The sequence below is a fragment of the Papaver somniferum genome, chromosome 5 (assembly GCF_003573695.1).
Source record: "Papaver somniferum cultivar HN1 chromosome 5, ASM357369v1, whole genome shotgun sequence".
Lineage (NCBI taxonomy): Eukaryota > Viridiplantae > Streptophyta > Magnoliopsida > Ranunculales > Papaveraceae > Papaver > Papaver somniferum.
Window position 1 is genome coordinate 56,943,449 of NC_039362.1, and position 9,067 is coordinate 56,952,515.

General features: G+C 36.6%; 1 long non-coding RNA gene across 4 annotated transcripts; it reads right to left on the reverse strand.

Moving 5' to 3' along the window:
• Positions 1-6,495: 6,495 nt before the first annotated feature.
• LOC113277434 lies at positions 6,496-8,404 on the reverse strand. Of its 4 annotated transcripts, none has more exons than XR_003324919.1 (6): positions 8,200-8,404; positions 8,029-8,061; positions 7,693-7,848; positions 7,385-7,591; positions 7,119-7,274; positions 6,496-6,765 (listed from the first exon to the last, which is right to left on the reverse strand). It is a non-coding gene; the product is annotated as an uncharacterized LOC113277434 (long non-coding RNA). The 4 variants fall into 4 exon arrangements; XR_003324918.1 differs by having other exon boundaries at positions 6,496-6,896; XR_003324917.1 differs by having other exon boundaries at positions 6,496-7,274; positions 7,693-7,838.
• Between the last annotated feature and the right edge of the window lie 663 nt (positions 8,405-9,067).

The window sequence follows — 9,067 nt, forward strand, 5'->3', positions numbered from 1 at the left end:
GTCAACACACTTCATATCACACGGCTGGAGGAAATCAAATTCTTGCCACAAAGCTTGAAGAACATTATAGTAGACTGACAAGGGTTTATTATTTTGCTGTGTCTTTATAACTCTTACGATTCAAATCATAGATTTGTGTAGCATCATCACTCACCACATAAATCTGAGCGACTGCATCCAACATTTCTTTTGCAGTGGCTAGGAGCATAAAATTGCTCTTTAAATCAGGAGACATAGGATCTAACACCCAACTCATTATTAGGGCACTTTCTTCCACCCAAGTTTCATATGTAGGGTCTGAGATTGCTGGGCATGCCTTGCTTCCAGTCAAATACCCAATTTTTCCATTACCAATGATGTAAAGCTTCACCCAATGAGACCAAACAAGGTAGTTGGAATCATGTAGCTTACAAGATGTCATCTTGACATTCATAATATCATTATAGAAAGTCTATAGATGTTGAACACCTAGAGTTAGATAAACTACTATTTTCAGAAGTACTAGCGATAGATCTACTTTTAACTCAACAAACAAAGACGAAGTACTAGCCATAGATCTACTTTTAACTCGACAACCAAAGACAAACTTCAAGGAGAAACCAACTTACAAACAGCCACAAGTTCTTTAAGAACGGTAGTTTGTAGCTTCTTTCAAACAGCTTCAGGATCTAACTTTAAGATCTTAATCACCGATCAAAGCAACAGTATATCAAGCTAAAAAAGAACCTAAGATGGGTTTTCTCTTCTCTCTCTCTTGAGCTCTGATACCATGTGGAAATCAAGAGAGGGTGAATGGAAGTAACCACTCAGAGGTGAGCCCTCACTTTTATAGATAGATTTTGTACAGTTACAACTATACCCTTAAAAGGGTGAAAATATCTAAACACTGTTCACGATCATTATACACTATGCCTACCCTGCATAACTAAATGTACACAGATTATACATATGAACAACTCTTGTGCACATGTTCTACATTACACTAACTTGTAAATCCTGACCATGAGACTGATATTTCAGCAAATAGAACCACTAAAGAACTTTTATTGCCATGCAACACCTTAAAAACTACAACACCATTTGGTCCAGCGAATCTCAGACTAAGAAAACACTTCCATAAGTTTCACAAAATTCGCATTATGCGAAAAGTACAAAGATAGGGTCCTTTGATAGGTATAGATGGTGGAAGCGAAAGTGAGGAAGTTGATGTGCAATCCTTAGACTACGAGAGCCGTTCTTCCAAGCATGGCTTGACTGTTAGTATTTGCAGCTACAAAAGCACTATGGCAAATTTGTTGTGCCGAGAAGTTCATATTGTTCCTCAAGGCATTCCAGGATCCGGCATCAGAAACGAAAAACTACACATACAACGGAAGCTAATGCACAATAAACACAAAAGACACATAGATTTACGTGGTTCGGCAATGGCCTACGTCCACGGGCAGCAGAAATTCACTTCATTCATATATCAGAGAATACACAATGCACGTGACACTCAGCACCCGTTCTTCTTCTTCACATTCTCAACTCACCTTCAAACTCTCTCCCAACTCCCCAGCCCAAAGCTATGAGAGGATCTACATCTTTCTAATGGAGAGACTACTTCTCTTCTTTGTAAGGAGATGTCTATAACCTAATAGTTTAGACAATATTGATGTAGATGATGTAGATGCCTATAACCTAAAGGTTATGCCTTTATTTATAGACTTACAATACTTCGATTAGGAAACCAAGCTTTACTCTAATCTAGGAAACCTAAACTAGCTAAGATAGGAAACCCTTGTTTAGATAAAAGTCTAAACATAATTCTAAAAATCAGTCAAAACCGATTTAAGAAATCACACTGATGTTTCCTAAAATCTAGCCAATATCCAACAATTCTCCACCTTGGCAAGAATTCTAGGACAATTTCAACTTCACTATTCTCCGATTTCTCCACCTTGGCATGAAATCTCGACATTCACCTTTCACGCCTTTGTATTCTACTGCCTTCAATCACCCAGAGGTTCCAATCATCCGTAGATGCTTCAATTCCACTAAAAGACTTCAATCACCTATAGGTGCCAACCATCCGAAGATGTTTCACTTCCATAAAAGGACTTCAATACTTCACTCACCCGTAGGTGCCACCCATCCGAAGATGTTTCAATCCCTCATAGGGCTTCAATTCTCCAATCATCTAATGATGCCTTCATACTTCAATCATCCTAAAGATGCTGCACTTCCACAAATGGGCTTCAATTTTTCATTCATCCGAAGACGTTGTTGCACTGGTACAATATCCAAAATGCTTGTCTAAGGTTCAAATGTGTCCACCGACACCAACACACCAAATGATGTTTCAAATTCCTTTTAAGATGCAATGTGCTTCAACATGTGCTTCACAAATTCGATCTCATAACAGAGCTGCAACTGTGTCTAAAGACACCAATACACCTGAATGGTGTAGCAAACTCAAAAGACATGATTAGGTCCATGAAGGCCTTACCCGAATTCCACCACTTCTTTTGCTACTTTGCTAATTTCTCAGCAAATCCAATTATCTATGAATTCTTGACGCGTCTTCAGCTTCATAGATTTTCACATGCACATATTCTTCAAACTTGCAAGATTCAATTCTTTGCACATTTGCTTGAACTTGTAGGATATAGTCTTTGACTTCAACTCACCACTTCACTTGTCAAATTTGAGCTCTTTCTCCATCCTACTTCTTCAAATTCCAACACTTCGTCTTTCAATGCGGAGTTCAATATTTCATCACATGCAAATGTATGGTGTACCCCCATACCGACGAAGTTTTCTTCAAAAGATGAAATAATTTGTACCTTGCAAAGATGCAGCCTTTGCAAGTTCCCAAACATCTGTGTGAACACATTCCAGTATTTTCCATATGTGGTGATATTTATGATATTTTCATATCTTCAAAAAATGGAAATTTCTCCTCTAAGCTTAATTCTTTCTCCACCTTCACACAATGTTCGCAAAATCCTAAACTGCATGATTCTGCTATCTTCAACTTCATGCCTTAACTGTATGAATAGTCTTCAACAGTATTAGATTGCGCACTATCTAACACTTTTACTTTCATATTCAGCAATACGGATTTTCATTCTCCAATCCTTTCATCACTGCAACTGCATTGGAAAAACTTTTTCAACACTCCACCGTTTAAACAACTTTAAACCCCACGGAGTCAAATGTATCTAATAATTTCATATTCTTCTTCAAACTTCGGTACACACCGAACAACTTCAAGCTTCTCGAGTTACAGCTAAGTACTTCAACTGAATGCTTAACATCTCCAACTTCAAACTCCAACTCCTAAAAGTCGGAAACCATTCCCTAGAGGATGCACATGATACACAAACATTCAAACACTCGAGAAATTCTGGATATTCTTCATCAACACTAGATCTTCACGTTCCAACATTCACGTCTGAACTTGAAACTTCTTTCATGTTTTCCAATGCTTTTTCTTATGACAAAAAGCAATTCAATTCAATTCACATACCGTATTCTTCAAATAGTTTGTGATTTCTTCGCTTAACTATATTCTTCACATGTAGTATTGTACCTTATAATTGTGAAGTGCCACAATGATACCTTGTTCTTTGCATCCAAGTTTTCGCCTCAAAAAACGTAACATATCCACATGACCAATCTGTTTTTCCACCACGGTCTTGCACTTCTTCAACTTGATGATTTCAAAAGGTAAATACCTTTATTCTCCGCCAAATATCATCAAAACAACAAAGGTAACAAACCACCTAGCTCCTCTTTCAAAAAACAGTAAATCAAAGAGGTGCCTGCAAACATCCGAGTGGATGATTCAAAGCGTACCATATTTGCGGTGTTCAACAGCACGAAAATCTATGCTCCTACATTGTTGTGTAAACAACAAAAGCTTGCAGAAATTCAATGCTCATAAGCTTACTCTTCAAGTAAGTTGCACACTCAACACATTCAAATAAACCCTTCTTCAATCATATGCCCAAGGTGCATATGCAAAGATTGTGTCAACTTCATCTTCAAACGCTTCTCTTTAAAACAGAATAAGAAACTACAACTCCACCACACACAATATCTCCATATAGGAAATTCAATTACTGCGTCTTCGACCAGAATTTACCAATCTTCCACTAGTGCTCTCACAACACTAAGACATTCAAATGATTGATAATTATCACATGAAACCTACTAATAGATTTCTGCAATCCTCGCTACACCATGCAACTGAGGCAAACTTGAGTTTAACTTATTCTTCAATTCCTTCAACTATGTCAAGGACAACATGATCGAACTAATGACAACCGGTAATATTCACAATCGTTCCCCTTGGTACTTTGAACAATTCTAAGGATCTTAGACGATTTCAATTTTTTGCATCTTTACCTCTTCCAGCGTACAAACCATTCAACTTGTACTTCAAACATGATACTCTTGTTTCCTAGCAACTTGGCTTGCAAAGCAAGCACATTCAAACGGAAAACCGACTAGGTATTCTCAAATAGTCCACAAAAGTCTCAAACAAACGAGGTAAAGACCAAAAAACAACTAAACACCTTTATCAAACTAGTTAATAAGGTTATCAAAATACTTACCCGAAGCTATGCAAAATACATAGGGTTTATACCTCAAGAAGTATTCCAACGTCAAATCCTCCCTTCATGTAGAGCTTCAACTTTAAAAGTGTATCAATCAACAATCAACGAATGTGAAACACTTCAAATACATTCGTTTATGAGTAATTGATGCTTCAAACGGTGCTTGTCAAATAAGAAAATCCACCTCTTCACCTTGATGCAATTCAAACGATCTTGTTTCTAAGATTCTTCATATGAGGCTGTACAACAATTTTCTGAATTCCAACGTAACTCTGATTTTCAAATCGACATAACTTGATTCTACAACATGCCTATTGATGCATCTTCTTCTAGGCTTTTACTTCAATCTCCAAGTATGTCTTCTTCCATAAATCCTCCCACGTTTTCTGACGAAACTGTTACAACTTTGCACCATAGTTCTAAAACTGTTACCAATCTTCACCACAAGTTTTCAGAACTATCACGATTCTTCTACCACAAATTTCAGTCAAAAAACGTCACCTTGTCTTCCTGTTCTTCTTCAAATTTGACATCTTCTTTGATTTCTTCACATACCGTTTCTGACCCAATTCAAACGAGCAAACCCTAGATTCCAAGACCCTATACCTAAGCTCTGATACCAGTTTGTTGTGTCGAGAGGTTCATATTGTTCCTCAAGGCATTCCAGGATCCGGCATCAGAAACGAAAAACTACACATACAATGGAAGCTAATGCACAATAAACACAAAAGACACAGAGATTTACGTGGTTCGGCAATGGCCTACGTCCACGGGCAAGCAGAAATTCACTTCATTCATATATCAGAGAATACACAATGCACATGACACTCAGCACCCGTTCTTCTTCTTCACATTCTCAACTCACCTTCAAACTCTCTCCCAACTCCCCAGCCCAAAGCTATGAGAGGATCTACATCTTTCTAATGGAGAGATTACTTCTCTTCTTTGTGAGGAGATGTCTACAACCTAATAGTTTAGACAATATTGATGTAGATGATGTAGATGCCTATAACCTAAAGGTTATGCCTTTATTTATAGGCTTACAATACTTCGATTAGGAAACCAAGCTTTACTCTAATCTAGGAAACCTAAACTAACTAAGATAGGAAACCCTTGTTTAGATAGAAGTCTAAACATAATTCTAAAAATCAGTCAAAACAGATTTAAGAAATCATACTGATGTTTCCTAAAATCTAGCCAATATCCAACAAAATTTGCACACTGGTGCTGCTTCCTGCTTCTTATAGTTCTCGAGCTAACATATAATATTGCATGTTTATAAGAAACATAAACTTCAATATTCCTTTATTTACTTATAAGTTATAAGGTATTGGTTCAACAAGACTAAAAGTGGATCAGCTCCATACTGACTCAATCCAAACTGAACATATATACATAGCATGCAGTATTAGGTGTCTCACCGAAGATTATGATCAACTCTTCTGGTCTGGGCGAATAATCTATAAGATCTTCTAGTCCGGCTTTAGGCATAGAGCATCAAGAATATATGGTACAGTTAGGACAACACAGTAGAACTTGACTTTTATCTGTTGAACTGAGAAAAAATAATATTTCTACTTTGGATGGTAGAAAACCATACTTGTAACCAAGTGAGCAATAATTAATAGAAAAAGCATGTCATCTTGGCCGCTAGTCTACCCACTAATAACCAGTATTTCAATCCATTGAATTAGAATGTGGTAAATTACCTAGCAAATTATTAAGTCAACAAGTGTGTGGAACACTAGAATAAGCATTCCATCTTGCCATGTTTGTTTTAGAAAATCTTTGTATAATATTTTTTTTTTTTTTTGCTAAGTAATCTCTAGTATAATACATTTATAATCTAATAGACAATAACTGCTGGATAAAAAATAAATAAATAAATAAATAATAAAAAATAAACTGCTGGATAAAGAATTTCATAACAGTCACATACAAAAGAGTTTCAATTTTTGCTTAACCGAGGAAACTAGAAGATGCACCAGTTGCCAAATTGATTCAAATAAATGCTAGACACCAAGTTATAGGATTCAGTAAACTTAGATATGATCCTTGCATGACGAAAGCAATTTCTATAAATGATGAACACGAGTTTTGCTGAACTGAAGTGCTCAATCCACAAATCTTTATAACATCTGTGCTCTAGGTACGCTCTAATCTGCAGAAATGGAATGAACTAGGGGCATTATAAAGCCTCATTTATAGAGGAGCTTACGATATTTTTATCCTTTTAAAGAGGGGTCCTCCGAATATGTTTTCTGTTTTGATTTAGTTTATAGCACCGATACACTGCACCATCATTCATTTTCAGAAGATTAAGTTGAAATTGGAAAACAATTTTAAAGCTGCTGCTATGCATTTTTCCTAATACGTCAATACACCTAATTGAAAAGCTTGCCACTTAAAACAAAGCACATACGAATATTCCATATGAAGGAACTCATTACCTTTCTTGGGACTAGGGCCCTCAAAGTAAATAAACTAACTTGTAAGAATCAGGCTGCAAAATACCTCAGGGATGCTGAGAAGATGACCGGTGTAGTAACAAGATAAAATACTTCCAGTTATGCATACGCAGCCATAGGCTTTTCAGATGATTTCCGGGGAGATGCTAATGCATGCAAAAAGTGAGATTCGTGTCGTGATTGTAAGTCCAACTTGGGAATCCTACCAACATGATATAATGGGTGTTTAGTTTTCTATGACATATCCCAAGCATAAGAACTTCATATTTATGCAAGAGGAGATGATCATGTATAAGCAACAAACAATATTACCTGCAGTTCACCTCTTCCAAAAGCTGGTTTCAAAATGTTTACTGCATCAATGGCACCTCAGCAGCACTAGCTCCAATAATGTATGTACTTAATCTATAGACGTGTTAATCTCGTCACCTTCACTTCCATTAACTTCTTTAATTGTTCTTCGAAGTCTCCACGATTCTTTATACGAGCTACAAGGAGACCCATATCCAAGGCAATAACCTAAAATGCATAATTAAAACTTTGTATTAAGATATGTGATCTTCTCTTGCTGGCGCAAATTAAAGTCGCACACTGAAAACCGTCAAAAATTAGTATCTCACCTTCTTTCCATCAATTTTTCTGGCACGTTATCACTGGAATTCGCTGAGCAAGGCCTACATTGATTGAATCCTTCTAATACCTCATTTACAATGGGAACGACAGCTAGATCATACATATCGTTCTGTTGATAAGCTGGACCAAACACCTAAAAACACCTACAGAGTCCAGAATTTAATATTCTAACAAAGATAAACCAAAACAAACATACCAAATCCGCTAAAATCACAAATAGCAAAATGCATCAGATAAGGTACCTACTGAATAACCAGTAACAGTTATTCGAGTTAGGAAGACACGTTAAAGTAAACCCAGTTTCATGGAAACAGAAAAATTACCTTATCAAAGGTGAGAGAGCCACGGCTAAAGACCTAAAATAAAGAATACCCAAGTCATACATACATCAAGATTCATACAAACTGCTACAAAATTTCATTAATTTGTTTCCAATCCATAAAAGAAGAGATCTTTACATAGATTATAAGTTACAATTTTAATGAAATATATACCTTAAAAACCACCCGAAATCTTCAACGATGTCGAAGCCCTCAATCCTAAAATGAAGGATACCGAGATTTCAATTATACCAGAAACTCTAATAAACTAGAGAAATAGAGAATGGAAGACCACCACATGAGCAAAGAGCACTAGAATCAGACAGTGAGTATGGGACTTCAGTGAGTGTTGAATTAACATACGAGATGTGAGAGTGCGGGAGAGGTGAAGGAAGCGGAGAGGAGTTTGTGAGAGATCAAGATGAGCCAAGTCCAAGTCCGCCACTTGGACTTGGTTCCCACTGACAAGTCCAACTGTGACGGACGGAAAAAAACAGTGAGACGCTAGGGGTCTGTTCGGGAGTTTGGAAATGGGATAACATATTCCAAAGTAGTTTATCTTAAATTAACTTTAATTTATGATAATTTTGTTATTGGTCAGTATTAATGTTATTTGTCTAAAAATTTTCATGTCTTAAATTAGGTTAACTTGTGTTTGTTTGACTCCATAATATAAACAATTATTTTTAAGACAACTACTTATCTTAAAGGAAAATAACTGTCCAACTCAGGTGGGGGAATCTGTATCCCCGGTATTTAGTGAATACCATAACCTCGCTTTTTTAGCTCCCTAAAATCAAGGAAGGTTTAGTAATCCTTATTCAAGATGGGAATTGTAGTGAAACAAACACATTTTAACCGTTTTTTACTAGATAACCCAACCTAGGATGGGATATCCAGGGTACCAAACACGGTCTAAGAGATATCGTGCGTTCCCAAGATGATTATTTTATCAAAGTAGGCAAATGTTCATGGTCACTGGTAGAGTGTGTGGTAATGCACACCAGACTATATTAGATAAGTTCAAAAATGCTTTGCTTAT